This window comes from Columba livia, chromosome 18 (genome assembly GCF_036013475.1).
Source record: "Columba livia isolate bColLiv1 breed racing homer chromosome 18, bColLiv1.pat.W.v2, whole genome shotgun sequence".
NCBI classification, from domain to species: Eukaryota; Metazoa; Chordata; class Aves; order Columbiformes; family Columbidae; genus Columba; species Columba livia.
This window is the reverse complement of record NC_088619.1, coordinates 7,640,984-7,663,721: the sequence shown is the minus strand read 5'-3', so window position 1 is coordinate 7,663,721 and position 22,738 is coordinate 7,640,984. Positions and strand designations below refer to the sequence as shown.

Genomic DNA, 22,738 nt, shown 5'->3' with positions numbered 1-22,738 from the left:
AATTTCATGGAGTTATTTTCTTTATGGCTTTACTCTTCTGAAGCCTAGTAAAAATGCCCATTCTTTGTTTATTCTGGGTATTTAGTGTAGTAATTATGTAATGTTCATGAAACAGAAGCAGCACATAATTTTTATGGTTCACAATATCTCTCCTCAGCAAAAGGCTGGCCGCTTAGAGGTATTTTCTTATCCCAGGATGCTTTTTTGGTGATGACTTTTTGGAAAAACCAAACTGCTGCAGCCTGGAGGGAGTCATTTTATAAGCGATTGACTGCACTCTTCTTGCTTATGAGCATTCATAACTTCTATTGCTTCTCTTCCCTGTTTCCTTTCTTCTTCCTGAAGAGAGAATAGAAGATAAATGTCTGATTTTGCCTTATAAAGCTGCCAAATTACAGGATGATTTTGTTGTGGGTGTTCTCTTTTTCAAGAGATAATGCAGGAGACTGTACGTGGAAAAAAATAAGTTAGTGTCAGTTTAGCATTTAGGGGAGGTGTGGAAAGCTGATGGATATTTACCATCCCCTGGGCTACAGTTCAGATGTGTTTGTACAGTACAGATATGGTCCTAATATCATGATGTTTTTATTTAAAACCACAGGACACTGAAAAAAGAAAGTCAAGAGTCTTTTTTTTTAGCTGTGATGACAAAACACGCACCTCTCAATTTTAAGAAAATACAAATTAAACAGAGAAGGCGCTTGAAGAATTCAGATGACTTGGTTAGTATATGGAAAATGGATATGGATGAAGACTGTAACCTTTATTTCAATGACAATTGAGGTTACAGGGATACATATTTATAGGAAAGGTGTGAATTATTTATACGTGTTCCAAGATAGCAGAGTTTAATAGCATCCTTTCCCTGCACTTGTTACACTGTAAGCTGGGAGTCACATGCACAGTGATGCCGTATCTGATATTAGAGGTTTTGTGTTTGACATGAAGAGGCTGCAGTGGAGGGAGAGAAGCAGCTTCGTGTTTGAGTTTGTATTTGGAATAGGTGCAAAGGCCAACAAAAGCACACAGCTCCGAGTAAAGGAACATTCAAGACTCCATAAATCATCAGTCTAACGTTATTATGCTACAGTGGCAAATTATGCTGGTTTTGTCTCGGCAGTTAAACAGTGCAACAGATGGCAAAGATTTGCACAACTTGGTGAAGCAAATTGTTTGAATTTGTAGCTGAAGATTTAGTTTAGATACACTGGAATATTTGTACCAAATGGGAAAGAAAAAAAGAAAAAAAAAAAACACCAACTTTTTTTTCTAATCTCTGTTCCACTTCAAAAATAAAATTTGACACATTTTCCTGACAAGAAGTGCTATTACACCAGCAGTTTCCATTCATGTTTGCACTGTGGCGGGGAAAACTGCCCGGCTGACGTTAGCCAGGCAGCTGTTTCCAAAGGGGAAATGCACAGCAGGGAGCAATTCCAGCTGTTAGGTCAGCTCTGGGAACCCAGGAATGGGACAGACCCTCTGGCCGCACAAAACACCAGACTTGTCGTATTACTTATTTACAGGTTGGTGGTTCCCAGATCTGGCACTCTGAGCCCAATAGGTGTGAAAAGTTTGGCCATATTCCTGAAAGTGGATCCACAAGGGGAATATTACGGAGATGTCTACTCTAAATACAAACCAGTCTGTATGCTTATTTCTCATCTTTAATTCATTACTGTGTTATAGTCATACTTTACACTACAAAGACTGTAATTACGTTGTAGTTTATGTTGAAATTACAATGCAATTTCAGTGCATTTTAGTACATAATGATCTGTTAGTTAATAAAGCTGAACAGTTACCTGTTTAGAGTCCCTTTTACTCCAAAGGAATAATTCTGAATACAAGTACTATTAAAATCCAGATATTATAAAAAAACTATACTGCTCCCACGATCATTCTCTGTTCTCCAGTGAAGGGGAGTTGGTGCTAAATTTAAGAAGTGAATGCAAACCACCATTTAACAGCAGTGCAGTTTCACAGTTACGTGGGCTCACACAGGAGCTCCCACCAGACGCCTCACAGGATGTTCTCATTTCCTTCCACTGCCAAAGAGAATCGGCCAAAAGGTTTGGGGAGGCTTGTGTGGGCTGGTCCTTGGCCAAGACAAATGGAGGAACCTGTAGGTCAACTGCTTCTTCACACCCATGCTAATCAGGTAACCCTGAAGGACCTGCGTTGGGTCTAAAAAGTCTCCTGTCTCTGAAACACCTCCAACCATCAATCCTAGCTTGAGCAAGGGTTTGGATTAGGGCTGACAGGGCCTTGCAGGACCATCATTCCTTGAGAGGTTTCTTCAAGGGCGCTTCTTGTTCGGGGTCCTGCCTGTGCCCCATGGTCAACCTGCTTCTGGGCCAAGGATTGTACAGATGTGGGGAACATACCTCCCAATGAAAGACTTTGCCACAGAATTATTGAAGGTTTGTCTTTGGGTACTTTGGTGGAAAAAATATGGAGTGTTATTCCTCAGAGAGCCATCAAACCAAACTTCAAGCTAGGGCTGTGTTGATGACTCGTTTCTCTTTGATTTTCTCTTTTTTGTCAGTAAGACACTGCACTTCAGGGGGAGGGGGAAAACCAACCTGAAGATAAAACAGATAATATTTGTTCCTTTCTCTACCAATTCGCCCTCAGAAAGGAGAAAGGCGAGCAGCCCAGCTTCACTTGAGATAGTGATTTTTCAACACTTTTGATAAATTTTTTACAGAATTTCTCTCCAGGTTCATCTGTATGATTCCTGCATGCAAAACCACATTTTTGACTTCACTCGATTGTGTACTCTGTGCTGCTGCTCTGTCAAACAAGCCAGCACATGCATCTGCCTGAAGGATGCAGAGTCCTTAGTGACTCAGGTCTGGATATAGCTGAGTTTGAGAACCAAACTCCCACTGAAGTCAATGTAATCTCAGTATCAAAAAGATCTTTGGTAGCCTGCATCTGTGTCAGGATATGTCCCTGAGATAGAATACTGAAGAGGCTGTCTTGTAACATGGTTAATTAGGAAGGATTTTTTTTTTCTTTTTAATATTGTGACTAATTAATTCTAAATTGTATGACCCTGTAATGATGCGGAGAATTTTCCTGGTAAATGCCCCTCATTCTCACTGAGTCTGCACAAGGGTAGACTGGTGATGTTTGACCTTTAATCGTACCTGGTCATTCTTCCTGGATTTATGTGATGATATGCCACAGGCTTCTTTTACATTTTTAACTGTAACAAAGGCTGAGCCTTAATTTCCATTTGCAGATAAGCTGTAGGTGTTTGTAACATGGACAAAAATGGCTAAAATTTCCCTTCTTCTGTTTGATTGAAACAGCTCTTGATATTTGCCCAGCATTACATATTTCTACCTAATGCTTTCCACAACATTTAAACACTTCTCAGCATTGCTGCTGAGACAAAAGAATGAAGTTGGTTTTCCTTAATAATCTATATAGTTACAAACCTGTGATTGCAACGCTACTGGTACTAGTTTTTAGGATTTTACCATTTTCTGTGGATTTTGATCTGGTATTATTTTGTTTCAGTGAGTAGCTGTGACCTTACATAACTTTCCATTGCATATGCAAAAGGTTTCCAGCCATGTTCTGGCAATATAATTTAGTAGAAAAAAAAGTCATTTTTAATCTCAAATACAATTTTATATTCATTTCTCACAATGAATTAAAAAGATGTTTTTCCTGGTTTCTAGCTGCAAAATGCACATGCATAAAAGAAACATTTTACCTTTAGAGCTGCATATGGGCAAAATAATATATTCAGAGTAATTAAGAATAAAATTATTTTAGGCTTTTTATAAAAACCCCTAAAGCTTCATAAGGCAAACGTGCAACTGGAATTGTTCTCTTTTAACTTAGAGTTTAAAAACATTCCGCTTCTTTGTATCACAATATCTCCCAGCATACTGCCTTCAAAAAAAATCCGCTTGTAAAAGGCAGAGCAGAAGTTGTGCATTTTCCCCTTCTTCACTTTAATTGTATATCAGGATTTCCACACACACACACGATTATTGTTGCCAGAAGCTGGAATAACTCGATTTAATGGCATTAGAGAAAAAAGTTTCTCAGGTTCATATGCAATCATCTGGGTATAATATGATCCAGCTCAATTTCCAAGAGAAAATCTGATCCTCAGACTTCTCTCGTTCCATTTTTATTACCAACTTGCTGTGTAAGGTATTTCTCAGCAATCTGGCCCGTTTTCCCCTTTATTTGATAAAGGTACTGCTCTTGACATGTTCATAGGAACAAGTAGGGAAAAAAAAACACCTCACGTACTCAGCTGGACAATGATTTTTTAGTATTGTCATGAACTTCATACTGCACAGCCGATTTCTCTAAGTACATGTATTCCGGCTAATTTGAGATCCTGCCCAAATGTTCAGTGCAATAATTGAGTTTTTTGTTAGAGACAGAGAAAAAAAGAATGAAATGTACACACAACAGCTATCTAAATGAGCAGATATTCCATGACAACAACATTTCAATAAACTAATTTTTGAAAGAAACTGTTAAAGCTGTATTCTTCTGCAGATCAAAAAATGGAGTTCTGAACTGAAAGTAGTTCAGTTATAAGTTTGACTTCTCTAAATGTACATTAGTGCTTAAATCAGTCATTGATTTTTGCTTAGAGAAGGGGGACATGCATTCAGTTTTCTGTTACTTTTTAACTTTAAGAAAACTGAAAAGCATCCTTCTTTCCATGAACTTATACAAAATGGGCCAGAAACAAGTCATTGTTTTTCTTAGGATTGTGTCACCTGAGTGAGAAAGAAATCCTCAAACCTCTTATATACGGTAAGTGAGTAACAAGATCAAATTAAACAGTGTCACACATGAGGCTCTGGGGAACAAATTAAGGTCAGCACACCTGTGAACAATTGACTTAAAGAGGGCGCAGAGGGGTGCAGTTGGCCACAACTTTCCCAAACCAATATAAGCTTTGGAGGGCAGGAGGTGGATGTTTTGTTGCTTTCAAAGGCTTCTTTGATGGGCTCCCTTTTAGGAAATAAGAAGATGCTGAGAGGCAAGGAGATTAGGAGTGCTTCCTTCATGACTGTGTTTAATTTTCTTGGTGAGTGCTTGAAATCTGAAACTGGGAGGGAGGGGGAGAAGCAAGAGAGGTAGATGAACAATATCAATGACTTTTCATTTTCTCTGATGTGTTTTTGGATAAAAATTAGATCTCTTGCAGCTGAATTTGTTAAAATAGGAGTTGATACTGCTATTATTTATCTTGTGATACTTTATTTACTATTATGCCAAGGCTTCTATTTTCAGCTTTGTTTTTCCTAAAGAGCCAATGCTGAAGGTAAACTCATCTCTTGCTTTATCCCTTACTCCTCAATGATTTGAGTCCATTGACTGAGTTCAGCCCAGCTGGCAGAAGGGCAGGGCTGTCTCAGAGGCAATTAACTGTTGTGGACTCCTACTTGCAGGAGTAGGTCGCTGGGTGGAAGTCACTGTAAGCGCTCTTTTGAGGAAGAGGCTACATGGGGAGCTCAGGCCTCTTTCTAATATAAAATAATCAGCACAGACAGAGAAGTTAGAAAGGCTTCAAATGCAGGGAGACCCTGCAGTTGGAGTTGGCACCCTTTTAGGCCCCAGGATGCAGGTCCTGAGCATCCAGCCCTCTTCAGCTCTGCTGCTTGCAGAGCCGCCTGTTTGTTCTGCAGCTATAGATGTGTGAGTGCTTTGTGTTTTCACAGCTCTGCAGCAAGGCTTCTTGCTGTCCTCTGCTGTCAGCCGTGTTTGCGCAGGTTGCTGACAAAAATTCAAAGCAGGGTTTGAAAAGGGGATGTTGACATGGATGAAGCATCCGACTGTGACAGTGAGACAGAGGGAGGCTGACTTGGCTCTCTCAAAGAGGAGGGACCACACGGGGGCCAAGGGATCTATTCCTGGCTCACACATGGCCTCTCCAAAATAGTCTTGTGAGCCTTTGCCACTGTTTCCCACAACAGAAATCGTGTTAAGAGTATGTCTGAGCTGGGAAGGGGAACAATGAAGCACCAGGACCTGGGTTGTGTACCAGCTGACCTGGAGCTTTTGGTCAGCCAGGGTTAAATTTGGGGTTGCTTGAAGTTTCCTGGCAGGAATGACTCTGGTCTCAGTAGTCTCAGCATTAGATAGAGAGGAAGGAGAAAGGCAAAGGGTTGTGGCTCTGGTGCAGTGCAACCTGCAGCAGTAGCCCAATGTTGGTGAGACCTGAGCATCTCTGCCTCCTCAAGCGCATGGAGGTTGCAAAGTCCCTCCAGCCAAAGGTGGGTAAAACGGTGGAAAACATTGTCCAGTTATTCTTTGAGCCAAAAAGAAATAAGTCTGTTGTAAGTGGGTAAAATTGTCTGAGATGAGTGCCTGGGAAGGAACAAACTAATAAAAGTGTTCTACCCTGAGGAAGAATACTTATCACTTTTGAGGCTGAAATGCTATCTATGCTTTAAAGGCTGGGACATTTTGAACAACAGTTAAACTAAATTGTCTGGTTTATACTATGAAATGGTAAATCCTGTCTTCCTTACAAATTAAGCCCATGCCCTGAAGTCTGTGAAGCAGTTAGGTTTTGAGTTGGGTTTTGTTAGGTCAATAATCAAGTAATATCTTAATTTTTTTGTGTGTTTCTGAATAGTTATGCTTATAAGCATATATATTAATTTTTGCTCAATATATATGCACTCTAGAGTCCCTAGGTGTGAATAACAATATCTAATTGCAGAAACTAGAATATTCATTAAATTCTTCCAGACAATCTTTAGATGGATGTATTAAGATTCAGATATATGCTAGCAGGAGGGCTTATTGCAGCATTGTGAAATGTTTTTCGAAGTTTCCCTTTAGCCAGGGAGGATATCACAGTGTACAACTGCTTGCACGAAGGCAGAAAAATACAAGAAGGTTTTGCGTGGTCAAAAAGGCTTCATATTAATGTACCATTGTGGATGTGTTTCATATAGTTAAAACTACCTCCCTAACAACTCAATTAGTGTCTGGAAAAACAATGTTTTTCGAAATCACTACAGGTTGAGCAACACTGACATGATAACTTCAAGGTTGTGGTAAACAAGTGCTGTCCTAAAAAATGATGTAGAATTTTTCTTCTTTCTTTGTAATTACCCTAAACCTCCAAAACTTTGCAGACTGTGGAAAAAGCAAGGTGAAATGTGGACATGACTATGTCAGCTCATTTGCTGCTTAGCAACAGATTAACATGCTAAAGTCACTTTTATGAGGGCTCCCTGATATTGTAGGAAATAAAATGGAAGGTACCTACAGGAGATGTGTCTGCCATCCCTTCCCTCAAGCCAGTATCAGCTATAAATATGTTGCTGCTGACTGATGCTTGATTTGTCTTTATAAAGGCGTGCCACTTTCCTTGTATTTATAGAAATACACTGCTTTCTCATTTGCAAATGAGAAATGCATCTGCATAATTAATAGACTCAGTGTGTGTTTTGTCTCTATCTTTCCCAAGTTCATCTTCCCACATAGTAGAAATTTGTGATGAATCATATTAATTTAGATACTTTGTAAGGATCTTGTCTGACCAAGAACCTCCCCAAACTAAACTCCTAATATGTCCATATTTGCTCTGTGGGTGAGTGGGTTCTCCCAGAGCCATCAGAAGCTGTTGGTAACCTGGTGAACACAGAACAGGCACAGCCATGCACCCCAGCCTCACTGCAGGGACCCAGTAGCCCACTCTACTTACTGCTGCTCTGCATTTGGTACTTGTACCCAAATGTGTTGCAGCTGATGCATCTAAGCAAGATTCATTGATACATCTTTTATCTACTTTTCCTGCTGGAAGAAACATTATATATATATATATATATATATATATATATGTGTGTGTATATATATATATATATATGTGTATATATATACACACACACACACATATATAGTGTTGTATGTAACCTAGAAATAGATTAGCTTAAGACATAGTGAACACTGCAGGCAATCTCACGGAGAACATCTACCAGCCCAGCTTCCTATTTTCTTTTATTTTCCCTCCTTCCTGAATATGCTAACAGTTACCTGTTTTCAAATTGAGATGCATTATGAGCACCAAGCTGGTTATTCATTTTGATTAGTAGTCACTGTTTAACTCTTTTTGTTCTGTTCACAGTAAGCCTTGATTGTTTTTTTTCTCCTATGAATCTTGTTGCTCATATCTACACTTGCCAGTAACTTGAGGTTTGTGCTCTTTTTGCTGCTGACAACTTGTGTGTGGTAGCACCCAGTGGTTAATTGAGTCAGGTGATATTGTTTCTGATTTCTGACTAAATGCCCAAAACTTTTTTAGCAAGGGAATAACAAGCAGTTAGTGGTGAATTAGCAAACACTCTTGATCCCACAGGCATATTTCTGTTTGCATGAGAATATATTCACGCAGGAACAGCCACTCCCCAACCATTTGTGCAAATAAAAACTTGTTCCCTTGAATATTCATGAACATCAAGGGGCACAAATGTGGTTGAACCAAGCAGCTGCTCAGAATTCATACAACTGTTTTGTAAACACTGTTTTGCAGTGTTTGACCAGCTCTAGGTACTGCTGGTGAACAGGTGCACAAATGAGCTGAAATGTTGACTAGTAACAGCAGGTTAAAAAAAAGTAATCAGTGATACATTTACATACTTGTTAAATCTTACTATGTATGAAGGCCAACAATGATAATGAGCCTAATTTAACTTTTTTGTCTTTGATGAAATACCCTAACACAGAAGGTTGGTTAGGCAGCTTTTCTCAGACTAGTTTTGCTGTCTCATCTCTTCAAGTATTTCCTTCCTTCATTATCTTATTTCCATCCTGCGGTCTGGAATGCTGGAATAAATTAGTGGCTTGAAAGATGGTCCTGTATTAAATATTCTGCTTGAATTCTTAACCCTTTTTTTCCTCTAATCTTTCCAGCAGTGATGCCCTAAGAATGGAAGTGAAGTAAAAATCATCTTTTTAGTCTGTGCTGTCTTGTCTCTCTTGTTCAGCTTCCCAGATGATGCTGTTCTGTTCAGAAATGCCAGCATTTTAGCTGGAGAGATTTAGCAGAATATGCCTTTTTATTTCATCGGGTTGGTGGAGAAAATGGCAACGAAAAATAAGTCTGTGAGGGTCCTGATGAATAAAAAAAGGAGAACTTTTGAAGAGTAGCCTGGAAACTGTCCTCAGTTTGCTTTTGAACTGCTGACTTCCCAAACCAATTTAGTCATTCATCCATGAAGCTAAATAGATTTAGCTGTCGCTTAGCCTAGGAGAGTTGTGGAAGCTCCTTTTTTTTGTGTGTGTAAGAGTGCAAATTAAAAGTGTTTTCTGGGATTTCTGGAGCTCTAAGTGAAAAACTCTTTGACATCTAAATTAAATTTATTGCCCTAAATTGAGGAGATCCTAATTTCTCTAGCATAGTACAAACAAAAATAAAATTCAATATTGTTACCTGTGGGATGTGACATGATTCAATAGATAAGATGCTGATCTAAAATGGGAAGTACTGCGTTTTAATAGTCACTCTGCAACCACTCTGCTGTGTTAGTTGGTGCAAACTGTAGTTTCCCAATACACAAGAATAGGGTGAGAGAACTGTAATGAATTTTCTTGGGTTTTATATAGAGCTGAATTAATACTATAATTTTTTTCTCTGTATGTATTTTCTAAAATAAGTGAAAAACAAGGCACCATATGCATCTTACTTGTGATCCTTCTCTCCTGACCCTCACTTTTCAGTCAAGTAATCAGTCTTAAACAGGATGGTGTTCTTGCTCCATCAATACTGTCCACCTCCTGTTGAATGCTCCACATTTTTGGTGCTGCTCCATTACACTCTTACTAGTATTATGGTAGCAAGGCTAAAAAGTTGAAGATTGGTACAAAATAATACGAATAAGTTGGTTCTGCTTATGTGGTTTACCACATTAAGTCAACCTTCTTGGAAATTATTCAGAAGGTGGAATACATCTGGAAAAAAATGTATATTTGCATAATGCAGCGAATTTCTCGGCTTTTGTGCACCACTGAATGTACATGAGATACTCATTTAAGAAGTTTACAATTCTGCATCCATTCTAATGTGTGTTTATAATACATAATCGACCACAGTTTGGAAAGAGGAAGGTGATCTCTACAGCCCTTGGGCATTAGCAGCTACCAGTGAGGTACATTTTTAGCATACTCTGTTTATATTGTAATTAGATGTTTGCTATGGAAACCTACATGTTACAATATACTATCTCATTTGGAAGTGCAGGGAAGCTTTGCAGTGAAATAATGAATATACCATCTAGTGCTTTTTTCTGAAATGTTCTAAGTGTGATTTTTTTTTTTTAATATTTCTGACTGATTTGATGAGGATTGTTCCAGCCAATTAGTTTGTGTGGAGGATGGGAACCCCCATGTACAAAACACTAGCTTCCTTCAAATCCCCCTTTCCCTCCAAATTCCAGACTTTTCCATGAAGGAAGAACCTCAAAAAATATTTGAGGAAGTAGATCTGTGTCTTATTGGCAGAAAATTTTATTATTTTGATTTTTTTTTCCATTAGATGATTTGTAACTCAATGTTAAAAACCGCAATCCATTTTCCATTTGAAAAATAGCAGCATGACAAATTTTAGCTTTGCCTGTGTGCTCTTTGCTCTCTCATTTAATAAAAATCTAGTCAATGTCAAATAACTTTTATGAAGTGGGCTTTCATTTTTGATGGACTTGAACACTGTGGTACAATGCAATTGTGGTTTTAGAGGTGTTCTGCTCACTTTTGTATCCCAAAGCCACTCACCAGTAAGGGGAGAATCGCTTCTGTTCTTGAGATCAGGCACAATGTGTGAATTCCAGCAGCTTCATCCTAAAAGTTGCAGCACTTTTTCTCTACCAAAGGGTTTCATCTAAAAGCAAGAGACTGTTGTGCAGCCTGGGGCAGTGTTGAATGTTGCTGCTGCTTTAGCTGAGTGTCTGAGCAAGGTGGAAAGAGTTCCAGTGTTACATGGCTTTAAGCTTGATGTGCCTGAAACCACTGGTCCAGGTTCCAGTTTTTCTGTACCTTTGTGACTTGAAGCAGCTGCTGCATGTGTTAGAGTGCAAACTCCAACAGCAAAATATGTCAAAAATGCCTTAGCAGCCACAGACTTGGACACTTTGTTTCGTAGAAATTCTTTAAAACATAGAACTCCACCAATCACATCATTCTGTTTCTTTGCCTTCCAGTTTGTTATGGAAAATTAAATTGGTGGGAGAGCTGCCTTTTAAAAAAGAATATAAATTGAAACAACAGTAGCACTTTTTTCTTCTCTCTCTTTCCCTCACTCTCCTCCTGCTCTTCTAATTTTGTGGCTCTGTCTGAGAGCACCACTCTTTTGGAAGATAACCTGGTGGGTCTTCTGTTCCAATGTCCCAGGGATATTCTGTAGCTTGACAGACTCTTCTCCAAGCTGCTTAATGGACTTGCATGCTGAGATCTCATCCCCTCCTGCACCCAGACGACTTTTCTTGAGAAACACTCAGCCAGCTGTGTTTTGCCACAGGCTGTGGTGCTGCACTTCATAGCATACAAAAAACCTCATTTGTCCAAGGTGAAACAGGTTACCTTAACCCAGAGCTCTCCAAGATCATGATAACTGGGCTATGCACGAAGGCATCCATCTCAACGTCCAGGTTAAATTACTATACTCACTCCTGGATATGCTGGTTTATACCTCACTTGTCCTTTTCCAATATTTTCCTTTTAAAAAGTATCTCAGTAAATGAAGGGGGAAGTGGGGCTCACTGCAGTCAAAGTAGATGAATAAATTAAAGCAATAACTCTTATAGAAAGCAGTTTAATTACCAGTGTGGCAGACATTGCTAATGTTAAACTGGCTTTGAAGTCTGTTATGCAGTTAAACTGGGATTTCACATCAAAAAAATGTTATTTACATTTGCACATACTAGCGCAGCTTTTGTTAACAGCACTGGAAGATTAGATGTAAATGATCCGAGACCAGTAATATAAATGCAACAGTCTGAAGGCATTTCTCAAGGAGGCTATTACAAGACTAGAGGGGGGAAAAAAATATTCAAATTCCTAACCATGTTCCTATCATCCAAAGCATATTTCCAGATGCCAAAACAATCTCAGCTGGCAAAAGTGAAATGCGTTTGCTCAAGCTTCCCATTTGCTGAACTCGCCTAACAAGACACATGAGACTTAAGTTTACATTTTTACAATGAAAATTAGATGGAACGATGCAAAGCCCTTCTTGATGTCTCCTCCCTTGATGTTTCTACTTTTCTGACGTCAGGTGGTTTAACTATAATATCTGCATCTTAGGCAAACCCTGGACTGAAGTATTGTTCTAATTACTGCTTGGGGAAAAGTAATTCCTGCAAGTATTGGAATTTTAAGAGAATAATGGGCAATGTAAGGAGATGGCCACATTGTTTCCCCACTTCAAACCTTGGAATTGTATTGTGTTAGATGGACATGGTTGGATTTCGTGTCTGTTACCTTTATCGCAGTGCTTTTATTTAGGCCCAGATTAAAATCTCAAATGAGGTATTGAATTTTAGGCATCTAGATTTAAGAATCTAAGTTAGTCCTTACTAGCAGCGTGGGCACAGTGTGAATCTGATGTGGAGGCACGGACCTCTTGCTGATTTTAGAGGAAGTGTGTGTTTTCATTATAAACCATCTGATTAGCAGCTGAAAAGGAAGCAGGATACAGCCTGTTCTCCTGAGGTGATTGTGGAAGCAGTTACATTATTTTTCTTCAAAGCCTTATAGAAATATCAATTTATACTCACAAAGGACAGCCAGGATGAGTGGGGCTTTGGGTCGTATTTTGACATATGAATTCACTCTTATTGGCAATCTTTAATAGCTTTCCCTTCGCCTACCATGGAAAACTCAAACAATAATATTGCTACTTAAAATTAGACTTACACTATTCTCTTTTGCCTGATCAGCTGCCACCTTCTAGAAAACCAGGGATGAGTTTCCATTCTGAAAAAAGACATAACTTTCTGCAGTATTTTCTGATTTTTTTAAGGCAAACCAGGATCTTTAACCACTTTTTAAGCACACACCAGATTCTTCACTCATGACCAGTCTCAAGTAGAAAGTAATACAAGCTTGATCATTTTTTCAATGGGAACAATAGGGAATGAAGGCTTATTCCACTAAAGATAATTTAATTAATAGAAGACTGTTGTGAGAGAGTATCAGTTGTACTGTCAGCAATTAAAATTAAAAAATGAGAGTGGGATAGCAAAAAATAAAAAGCCAATTGAGACTCCTATAATCCATTTTTCAATGGTCTTCTTCAATGAAGCCCTTTGGGGCTTCACTGAGAGTCATGGGTCCCCAGTTCTTCTGACAATCAAACAGCTTCTTTTAGCTTTTAAGCAACTGTCAGACATTTTTTGGCTGGGCCAGATTAAAATGAAAAAAAAAATCAGAAGGAATTACTCTCACTGATAAGCATTGGCAAATTAACTCTGATTTCCCTTGGGTTTCATTTGAAAAATCTTAGTCTCTGTTTTATCGTAGTTTTAACTACCTAAAATCACCTGTAATGTTGGCTGTTTGCTGTGTACAAGGTGAAATCTGATATTTGAAGCACCTAAGTAAAGGGAGTTTCTTATCTGTGAATTTGTGGGATTTTTAGACTACGTGTTCGTGGCTTTTGTTTTGGTTTTGTGTGTGGGTTTTTTTGTGTTTTTTTTTTTTTTTTTTTTTGGTGGTGAGGATTTTCTTGTATGTGGTGTTTGGGCTTCTTTTAATGTGTTTTCATTATCTGTGCACCTTTTTCCATTTTGGGGCTACTTTGGTTTATAGCCCCACTCTGTCCCTCAAAAGAATTTTTAAACTGGAAGGTACAGCACAGTTCTTAATAAATACCTTGATTTAAATTCTGAAATGAAGGTTACTCACATAATTCATGGGGCCTTTGAATAGCATTGTGTGAATAGGGCAGTGATTGATTCTGATCACAATTCAAATATAGAAGAGTTTTTGCAGCTCCCTAGAATGTGTAGCTTTTCACAGGAGCTACCCATGTATATGTTCCCTGAAATGTTCATAGAGTCAGACCTTGGAAGCATAAGACACCTTGAATTCAAAGAAGCAGACCGAAGAAAAAGTGACTGTTTGGGTCAAACTCATTCTGTATTATGCCGGCATGAATCTGGCCTCGCAAAAGATAGGGGCAAAATGGAGGATTTTGTCCAAAATTTATTGGACGCACATCTCAAGCCAAATCACACATCACATATGCATATCCAGAAACCTAATGCTGTGTGTCACCAAATGTAGCATGTGTGTCATTTTCATTAGTCCCCTAAAAATCAGACTACTGATGAGGATGGATGCCCATTCCTATAAAGCTCCTTCTTGTTATATTGTTCATTTTAACTTCAAAATATTAATGGAAATGAGCTGAGAAGTGGGAATCACTGATCCCCAGTGGTTTGAGAGAAAAGAGTGATAGACTTAGAATTATCAACAAGTCATAAAAATGTCAGTGCCTGGTTTCCAGGCTTGGGCATTAGACTTATTCTGGTCTTTGGAGAATGGCAGGGTCAATGCATTTATGCTTCTTCACTTTCTGTTTGTCAAACTGAAAGAATTTCTACCTTTCAATTGTCAAGAGTGGTGATGAGCTCAACCAGAGAAATGTGTGGAAATTATTTACTGGACTCTAACTATATAATGCAGCCATAATGTTTTAATAGTTAACATAAAAGGTAATGGTTGCTCAGCTATTTTCAGAAAGCAATACATTTCAGGCGGGTTGTCCATTGGATTAAATTGAAACATGTTTTAAACATTAATTTGCACTATCTGCTACTGGCTGGAGAGCACAGCAGCTGGTATGGAGCATTTTGACAATATCCTTCCACAGCTGCTACAAAAGCTCTTTTTGACACTGAGCACCATGGCAGGTCAAATACCAGGTAACTCCTGGTGTAATTCCATGGAATTATTTACCCAATTGGATAGTTAGAAATAAAGCAGTTGGATAATTAGGGACACCATTAAATGGCAAGATGGCATATCCTGCGAGGAGTAGAAGTGGTCTTGTATGTCCCTCTCAAATTTGGTTTGAGTCAAGTTCAGTGGGCTAATAGCAATTAAAAGGACTCCAAGTTAGCCCTCCTGTGAGGCGGTTTTATAGACAGTGGGCACGTACATTGGCACTTACAAGGTGCCAGCAGAAAAAGTGACCTGCTGGAAAGTGTCCTTGATAAGATGAGGCTTGGAGCAAGAGCTTCAGGAGTTGGGGGAACAGCTTCCCCTTACATGAACCATCCACCTGGCAGATGTCTGTTCAGTTAGTTGCTGCCTTATGCTCCTTTTATAGTTGATGCTTTGAAGGAGAGATAAATCTGTTTTATTTTAAATGTTTAAGGATGAGGCAAATCTTGGTATAAAAATGCTGTGGTCTTTTCTTTGACTAGGTTGGGTTGCGGTGTCACCATCCATCTTTAATCAATCATTTGTATTTGAGGAATATGAAGAGGTACAGGGGAAATTTTAGTTTCTACATCATATGCCAAAATAATTTTCTATTAAGATGTGGACATCAAGGGGAAGCAAATTATGTGGTAAGAGAACCATCATTCCTAACTTCCTTCTTTCTCTGATTTTCTGATCATGAGTTAGACTGGAGGTCCTGCAGGCCAGGGGCGCTGGCACTAGACTATTATTTCAGCAAAATCCCCGTGAAGTATTTGCCTGGCTTGGGAGAAGAGAATATAACTTGCCTGTGTAAGCAAATAAAGGAATCATAACTCATTTGAAATCTTGACACTCAGTTAGTGATGTTTCTCTTGTGCACTGTTGCCTCTGTGTGGCAGCTGAAATACGTGGAGAGATGATTAAACCCCCGCTATGGTGTTGCCATATATAGATGTCTGATTTTTGCCATTTGTATCTCCTCTCACTATTCAACCCCTGCAGGGATTTCTTAGAGGAAACTTTTCTGTAGCAGAAACAGCAAGAGCACCTTGTGGCTGGTGCTGCAGTGGTGGAACGTGGCTGCTTGTGGTGCTGCTCCCAGGGTGCTCGCCTGGTACGTCTGAGCAATTATTTCTTGATCTATTGCGAATTCTACATTAAGGAAGGAATCTGGGATCTAAAGACAGAGTGGGTAGATAGTTCTGTGTTCAGCTCGGTGTATTTCATGCCATAAAAAGGAAGAAGAAAATGGATAACGATACCATCCTCCTCATTTTCTGTTCTGTCCGTTCTTCACTGGCACGTAACTGACAGCTTTCAAAACTTTTCTTACATGTGCATGCATGTTAGTATCTTTGACTTTAAATTGTTAATATGAATGTGAGGAATTTTTGCCTTTGACAGACAAAAGAATGTAATTCCTACTAAAGTATTTCTGTGAATGTTTCTGTCAGTTTTGTAGGACTTACTCTCTGACCACAAATCGCAGCCTCTTTGTGTTATGGACTTCTGACACATACCTGGGAAAGACAGAATCAACTCCAACAGCTCTTAAAAAGCTTTATTCTGAGAATGAAAAAGCACTCCTCAGGTGGCATTCCTGCAGAACATAACATGCATTGCCAGAACGGCAGCTTTCTGTGGAGAGACGTACAATGAAGCTTCAATAACATACGAGTACACTTATGGTTGCATGTGGTGCAAGTGTTATATTTATGCCTGGTCACCATGGTGTTTATACAGAATTATAAACTTCCTTTAAAAAAAGTAAATTGAAAAATTAAACAAGCTAGGAGTATTTCCCAGGGTTTTAATTCCCAGATTTCCCCAAGTCTTTCACAACAGGTTTTTGGTTTTGGTTTGTTTCCACCCTCCACCCCCCCGGCTCTTTATCAAGCTATGATTTTGTTGTGTTCCTCTATCAAACCAAAGCCTATAATCTGCAACATGCATTGGCAAGTTGCCACCCACAGCAGATGGACTTGAGCATGCTTCTGCCAAGGAGCCAGCATGTGCACCAAGCTCTGCGCGTGTGGCATCCTTTTCCTAACCAGAATGTCAAAACAGCTGTCTGTGAAGGACTTCTGCATCTATACTAACAAGATCTGCCAGGAGTCCTGTAATTTGGAGCGTGGTTTGAGTAGTCTGAGCAGTTTTAATGTGCCCAGAGCTGGAGTGATGGTCTCTGAGCTCTGTGTGGTTTATATCAGTTTATAGGAGAATAATCCTGATGGGTGATGAGGGTTTGTGTGTGATGCACGTTCACCTAGCTGTGTTCATACAGGTGCTAAAGAAGCAAGGTGGGGGAGTCAGATCTGGTTTGCTTGCCATTTTAGAGTGGTTGCAGAAGTTTCTGACTCTGTCAAACGGAATGTAAAAATCCACGTGTAGAAAAACAATGTAACCTAAGGGTGCTGTTAATCTTTGATTAAGAATGCATCAAGGAATGAAGGCTAGTCCATTAAACTAGAGTAGTTTTGCTATGATTCTAATGTAAATCAATGTCAGAAAAGTAAACATATTAGCAGCAACTAAGCAGTTTCACCAAGATCAAGCCAAGACTTGAGAGATGTCCTCCTCATTCTCTTGGGTTTGCAATAGTTTTACTTATTCCTCATACAAAATTAATCAGTAACATTGGAAATAATTCAGCTCTAGACTAAAAAAAATAACTCCTTTTGAGACCCCCCTGGTGTCTACATAGAACTCATAGAAAAACACCGAACTAGGTAATTATGTACAAGAGGCAAACAATGAAAAACCACAGTAATAAAGCAGGATTTGTTTTTTTCTTTCCTGACAGTTCTTAATTATTGACGCTTTCTACAACAACTGCTCAAAACTACAGGGAAGAGTACAACTCTTAAGTCAGGAATACTCTTTAAATTTTTGCAGCTTATTATGTGTGGCTTTTAACAATTAGAAGTGCATCACATCCAGACAGCTGTCCCTATGTGCCTCTGCCTTCATCTTTGAAGGTAGGAGGCAGATACCTGCTGTGGGAGCCTGAAACCACAGACCCCAGGCTTCACAAGAAAAGTTCCTGCTTCCCCTCCTGTTTTAGGGAAAGATGTTTACATGTGGAAGGTCCTTATTTTGTTCTCTTTTTTTCTTTTATCAGAGTATTTCTAGCAGCTTCCCTTCCGTTCCAATGCTACAGTATGCTCAGACATAGCTGGGCTGAGGCTCCAAACAGCCAGTGCCTTTGACTGGGCACAAAGGAAGTGGTTTCCATGGTGACTGCAACCCCAGAAAGGTCCCAAACCAGCACTTCCACCTGCCTGAGGATTCTTTTTAATTTAGGAGTTTGCACATTGGCTTTGTAGAGAGAATTGGGTTCTGTCTTAGGGCTTTATTCACAACATAAGTTGCTTACAGGAATAATGTAATTTTTGCATACGAATTTATACTTCAGACTGACTGGCTTACAGGAAAGACTGACTTATGTAGTGACAGTGGATGCTGTAGTAGCATGTGGTGGGATTCAAGAAGGACATACAACGCTTAAGCTATAAAAATTAAAACACTGCATGGGAGGGAAAAAAATCTGCCTAGAGAAGAATTAGTTTGATCCTATGTCTATGTTAGAAATTGAGATAGGGAAGCTGCCAAACTTGCATAGATCTTTGGGTTTTACTAGGTTTGTTAACTCTTCAGATGAAACAGGTAAAGGGAAGACCCTTGCACAAGGAAATACTAAGAAGAGGTGTGGTGACTGTGTTAACCTGGAGGCCAAGCTCCACTACCCAAAGGGATGGTGCTTTCATAAAGAAAGGCTCAGATCCGCTTCTGGGGTGACACGGAGCAGCCCAGGGCAGTTTTTGGATGGTTGGTTTGAGATGGTTGTGGATTTAGCAGAGCTTGGCTCCCTTCACCCCCCATGTAGGCTGGGGTGCCCCATGGCTGCTGCTCACCTGGGGCTGCCCACAGGGTCTCTAAGCTGCTTTTCAGAGTGTAGGAAGATAAAAGGAAACCCTGCTGCTGGTTACTGGGGGGGAGTGAAGCTTGCTACAAAAAACATCTGCCATTGGAAGTGTTGGAAAGCGGCTAAAGTGAAGGTCTGTTCTTGTGGTGCTGTGCCACTGCTATAGGTGCCATGTTGGCCTGACAGAGCTCCCCCGAGATGCACACAGGCTGGCATTTGGATAAACCGAGGGACAGTCCTCCATCTTCAACACCTCTGTGATCAGCAAAGACACAAACTAAAAGATACATGAATGCCGTAGTGGCAGGCTGCTAGACTAGACTGTCAGGAGACTGACCCTTAACAGCCATTTTATTGCAATGTGCAAATGCAGTGTAAAGCCCAAACATGTTTACTCAGCTCTTGGCTTTCAAATATCATCAAAAATAGCCACATGTGAAAGGAACTGAGCTTGTGCCTGCTGTCCAGGCTGCTGTAGAAATGCAGGGCTGACTCCTTCAGAAGAAATAGCTGTGCCACACAGGTGACACCAATTACCCCCAGCCCAGGACCTGCTGAGCAGGAGGAAATTGCAAAGAGCTCCAGCAATAAGGAGCTGGAGCTGGGGCAGCCTGAGGTACGTGACCTGAGGGAGAAGAGGTGAAGGAAATAACATTTGGACTCCAAATACAAGTGGAAGCAGCCCATTAGTTGCATGGGTAGCAAAGCCTGGCTGAGTAAAACTCTCTCCATGGTTGTAAGCTAGACCTAGAAGACAAAGGTGAGGACTGAAATCAATGTTTCTTGATGAGACAGATGTTCCTCAAAGGTATGTTGTTGCCTTTACATGTTGTTATTTCTAGTTTAGTTTTGTGAGACTGCTGCTGTGGAAGTTTTTCTCAGGTTTAACTGATGCTGTTGCTTGGTGCATTTGGTGATGCTCATTTCTGCTGTGAAGTTGTTGGGATTTGTGTGCATGGCAGTGCTTCTCTAGTTCTCATGGGGACTAAAGCTTACCAGAATATCCTGGGAGAGAAAGATGCCATGTTTTTATCCTGCTTCTGGTGTCAGGCTCCTTTCTTCAGCTTTTTATGCTTTCCTAAAGGTCTCTGCTTTTGTGAATTGGCTGTCCCAAGACCATTTTCCTGGGTAGATTGTGTGTCACCTTCTGATTTATCAGTGCTGAATTTCATAAATAATCATGCTTTTTTTTCTTCTGTGTAAGAGATGTGTCTTTGTGCAGCACATGGACGTTCAGATCCTAAATAAAGGGATTTTCAGTTGCTGCTGCAACACAGGGAAATAAAAACAGAAATCATGTTCTATTGCTTTGTCAAAACTGTGTTTATGTTATAAATCTCTGCCTAATGTTTCCCTTTTCATGAACTGCACCTGGAGAGGGGCCGTTTGTGCTATTTAGCTTTATGTATTGCAGTCAAAGCAGACAGGCAGCCCCTCCAGCAGCTCCAGCAAGTGCCTCGGAGGCATAGGTGCTCCCCGGAGCAGCTGAAGGTGATAACTAAAACTAAGCAGTGTGGCTGGCCCTCCTCCACCCGAGTTCCCAGTAGCCAATTAATATTTCTTGAACTTGAGTGATAAGGCTCAGAGTGCAGCTCTGTGCTTAGCAGTGAGAAGAAAAATTCTTCACAGCTGTGGCAGCTATTTCAAGCCCTCTTTGACAGAGCTCTTTTAACATGACACTCTTCTCTCCCTGGCAGACGGATCCCGCTAGCATGGAGGTATATGTTGTGTCGTTAAGAGACTTTGTGACCTTGGCTCTGTTGTTATTATCCCAATAATTAATATGTCACTTACTTGGTAACACTTCACAATATAACTGGTTTTGCTGTGAATGAAATAAAGTCAACCCCAGGAGCAGGTTTCCTCAGCCTCCAGATTTAAGTGTGGGAGGAGGGGAGGAGAAGTTTCTTGTCTTTTCCAAGCCTGTGCTCAGAGAATGACTCTAATACCCAGTGGAAATGCTCTGTCAACAGAGAAAGACTAATGAAAAGGAAGAAGTTTTCAGGTATAGCAGGAGTCAAATCTGTCAGCTTTCCAAAGCGCTAGCTTTATTAGCCTCTCCCTTTCTGGTCACCTACATAACATTTATTCATTTCATATAATGCTTTAGTGAGACTCATGAGTTTCCAAGCTAAATACCAGCATATGTGATCTCCGCGCATTAATGTCTCCCTCTGGTTTACATGTCACTAAAATACTGCAAACTTGTTGGGTTATGTATGTGTGAGAGAATAAATTGAAGAAAATAAACTGTGTGACAGCAATGTAATGAGGAAGTGGGCAACGATGAGTTTATGGGAGGGTCAAAGACACAGCCCAATAAATAAAAGGGAGATGGAAATGTCCCTATCAGCTAATATGTGCACATATGGTTATCTGCTTATGAGCTGAGCCCCTGCACAGCTGTGGGGGATCAGAGGGGCCTGTGGGCTATTCCTGGCTCTGCCCAAGGTGAGAGTCATCAGCCTGACCTCCCAGTGCTCTGCTTCTCTGGCAGTGGGGCCCCTGACTTCTCTGTCTCATTCATCCTAGCTAGAAAAGCAAGGAGACTGGTGCTTGAGAGGAAAGAAGAGTTGCTTACCTGGTTTTGTGTGAGCTGGCTTCCCGTGCCCTGCTGCAGGTCCTGTTTGCAACCTTGAATGAATTGTTTGGGCACTGATGTCCCTTTATGGGTTTGGGCAGAAAGGTGTTATGGACAAATGGGAAGGTGAGGCACAAAAATGGTTTGGCAGGACCTGTGGTGGAGGAAGGAGCATAATAGACACTGACTCAAAAAAAAGAAAGATCATTGTGCTGAGTTTAACCATGCTAATACTGCTCTTCTCCATGAAAAGCACGTAGAAGTCTTGTGAAAACATTTATTTCATATCATGTGCTCATACCCCATTTGTGAGTGCCATGCTGCAGAAAGGTAGAACAAGCATATTTTTAAATCACTAAGAAACGTTTAATTGAAATATATAAAGCTTTTGAAAACAAATCTGTTATACAGAAGTAAAAACCATTAAATCAATGCTGTGCTCCTCTATTTAGTAATTTCAATTTATCTTGTACGGATACAGACATAAACATGAATTTAAAAGCCAACAGATTTATGAACATTGTATGACAACCCAAAATATCTGTATATTACAAAAAGATAATCAACAGATCAATAAACCTGCCTGAAACAGTTGTCTTGTAGTAGTATTGAAATTTTTTCACCAGCCAGTGTTTTCTGAAGGGATGGCTTTCCAGTAAAGCAGAGTTATGCCATAACCAGTTGCCAGGCTGCTGCTTTTTATGGCTGAGGAAGAAGAAAAATCTGGCCTGATTGTGTTTCCTAATTAGCAGGGAACTTGATCTGAGCCCACAGGCCAGCCAGGCTCTCTGCATGGAGAAATTACACATCTCAGATGACCTTGGGTCCATACCATGCTTCTGGTGACCCTGGTCTGCCCTGGCTTCAGCCACGCTGAAGGAGAGCTGCACCACATGATGAAGTGCTGTGGAGAAAAGGTCTCAGCTGATTACTAAGAATTACTTTTTAATTCTGGCTTTAGACAAGAGAAGACAGAGGGGAGTGTGTAATTGTTTAACTCTGGCTTCAGTTTTACACATTCTCCGATTTGGATCTCTTTTTCCATCCATCAAAAGCATTGAAGAAGTGGAGGACAAATTAGCACATGCAGTCACTGATTGCTTGTGTTTGTTAGAAAACGCACATGCCGTAACCCATAGCGATTTGTCCGTGCAATGGCATCACTTGAAACTTGGCGGAGTTGATAGAAATCAAAACAGTGTTGACTTTGAGCCTGTTTCTAACACTGATACCTAATTTAAATAAATACCAGATGGGACAGAGGCAGTTTGTCTAGGTAATTACGTTATCCCCACTCGCGCAAT

At 40.1% G+C, this 22,738-nt stretch overlaps 1 long non-coding RNA gene across 4 annotated transcripts in view; it reads left to right on the top strand.

The window, feature by feature from the left end:
• LOC110359337 (uncharacterized) overlaps positions 1-22,738 on the top strand; it is a 316,154-nt gene that overhangs the window by 241,059 nt on the left and 52,357 nt on the right. Inside the window, exons 1-2 of one of the 4 annotated variants that reach the window (XR_010467040.1) lie at positions 4,117-5,077; positions 15,429-19,661. The exons of 2 other annotated variants lie outside the window; for them this stretch is intronic. This is a non-coding gene — a long non-coding RNA (uncharacterized LOC110359337). Of the gene's footprint in view, positions 1-4,116; positions 5,078-15,428; positions 19,662-22,738 lie in introns of those variants that run through there. One more of the 4 variants, XR_002414476.2, reaches the window with a different exon arrangement.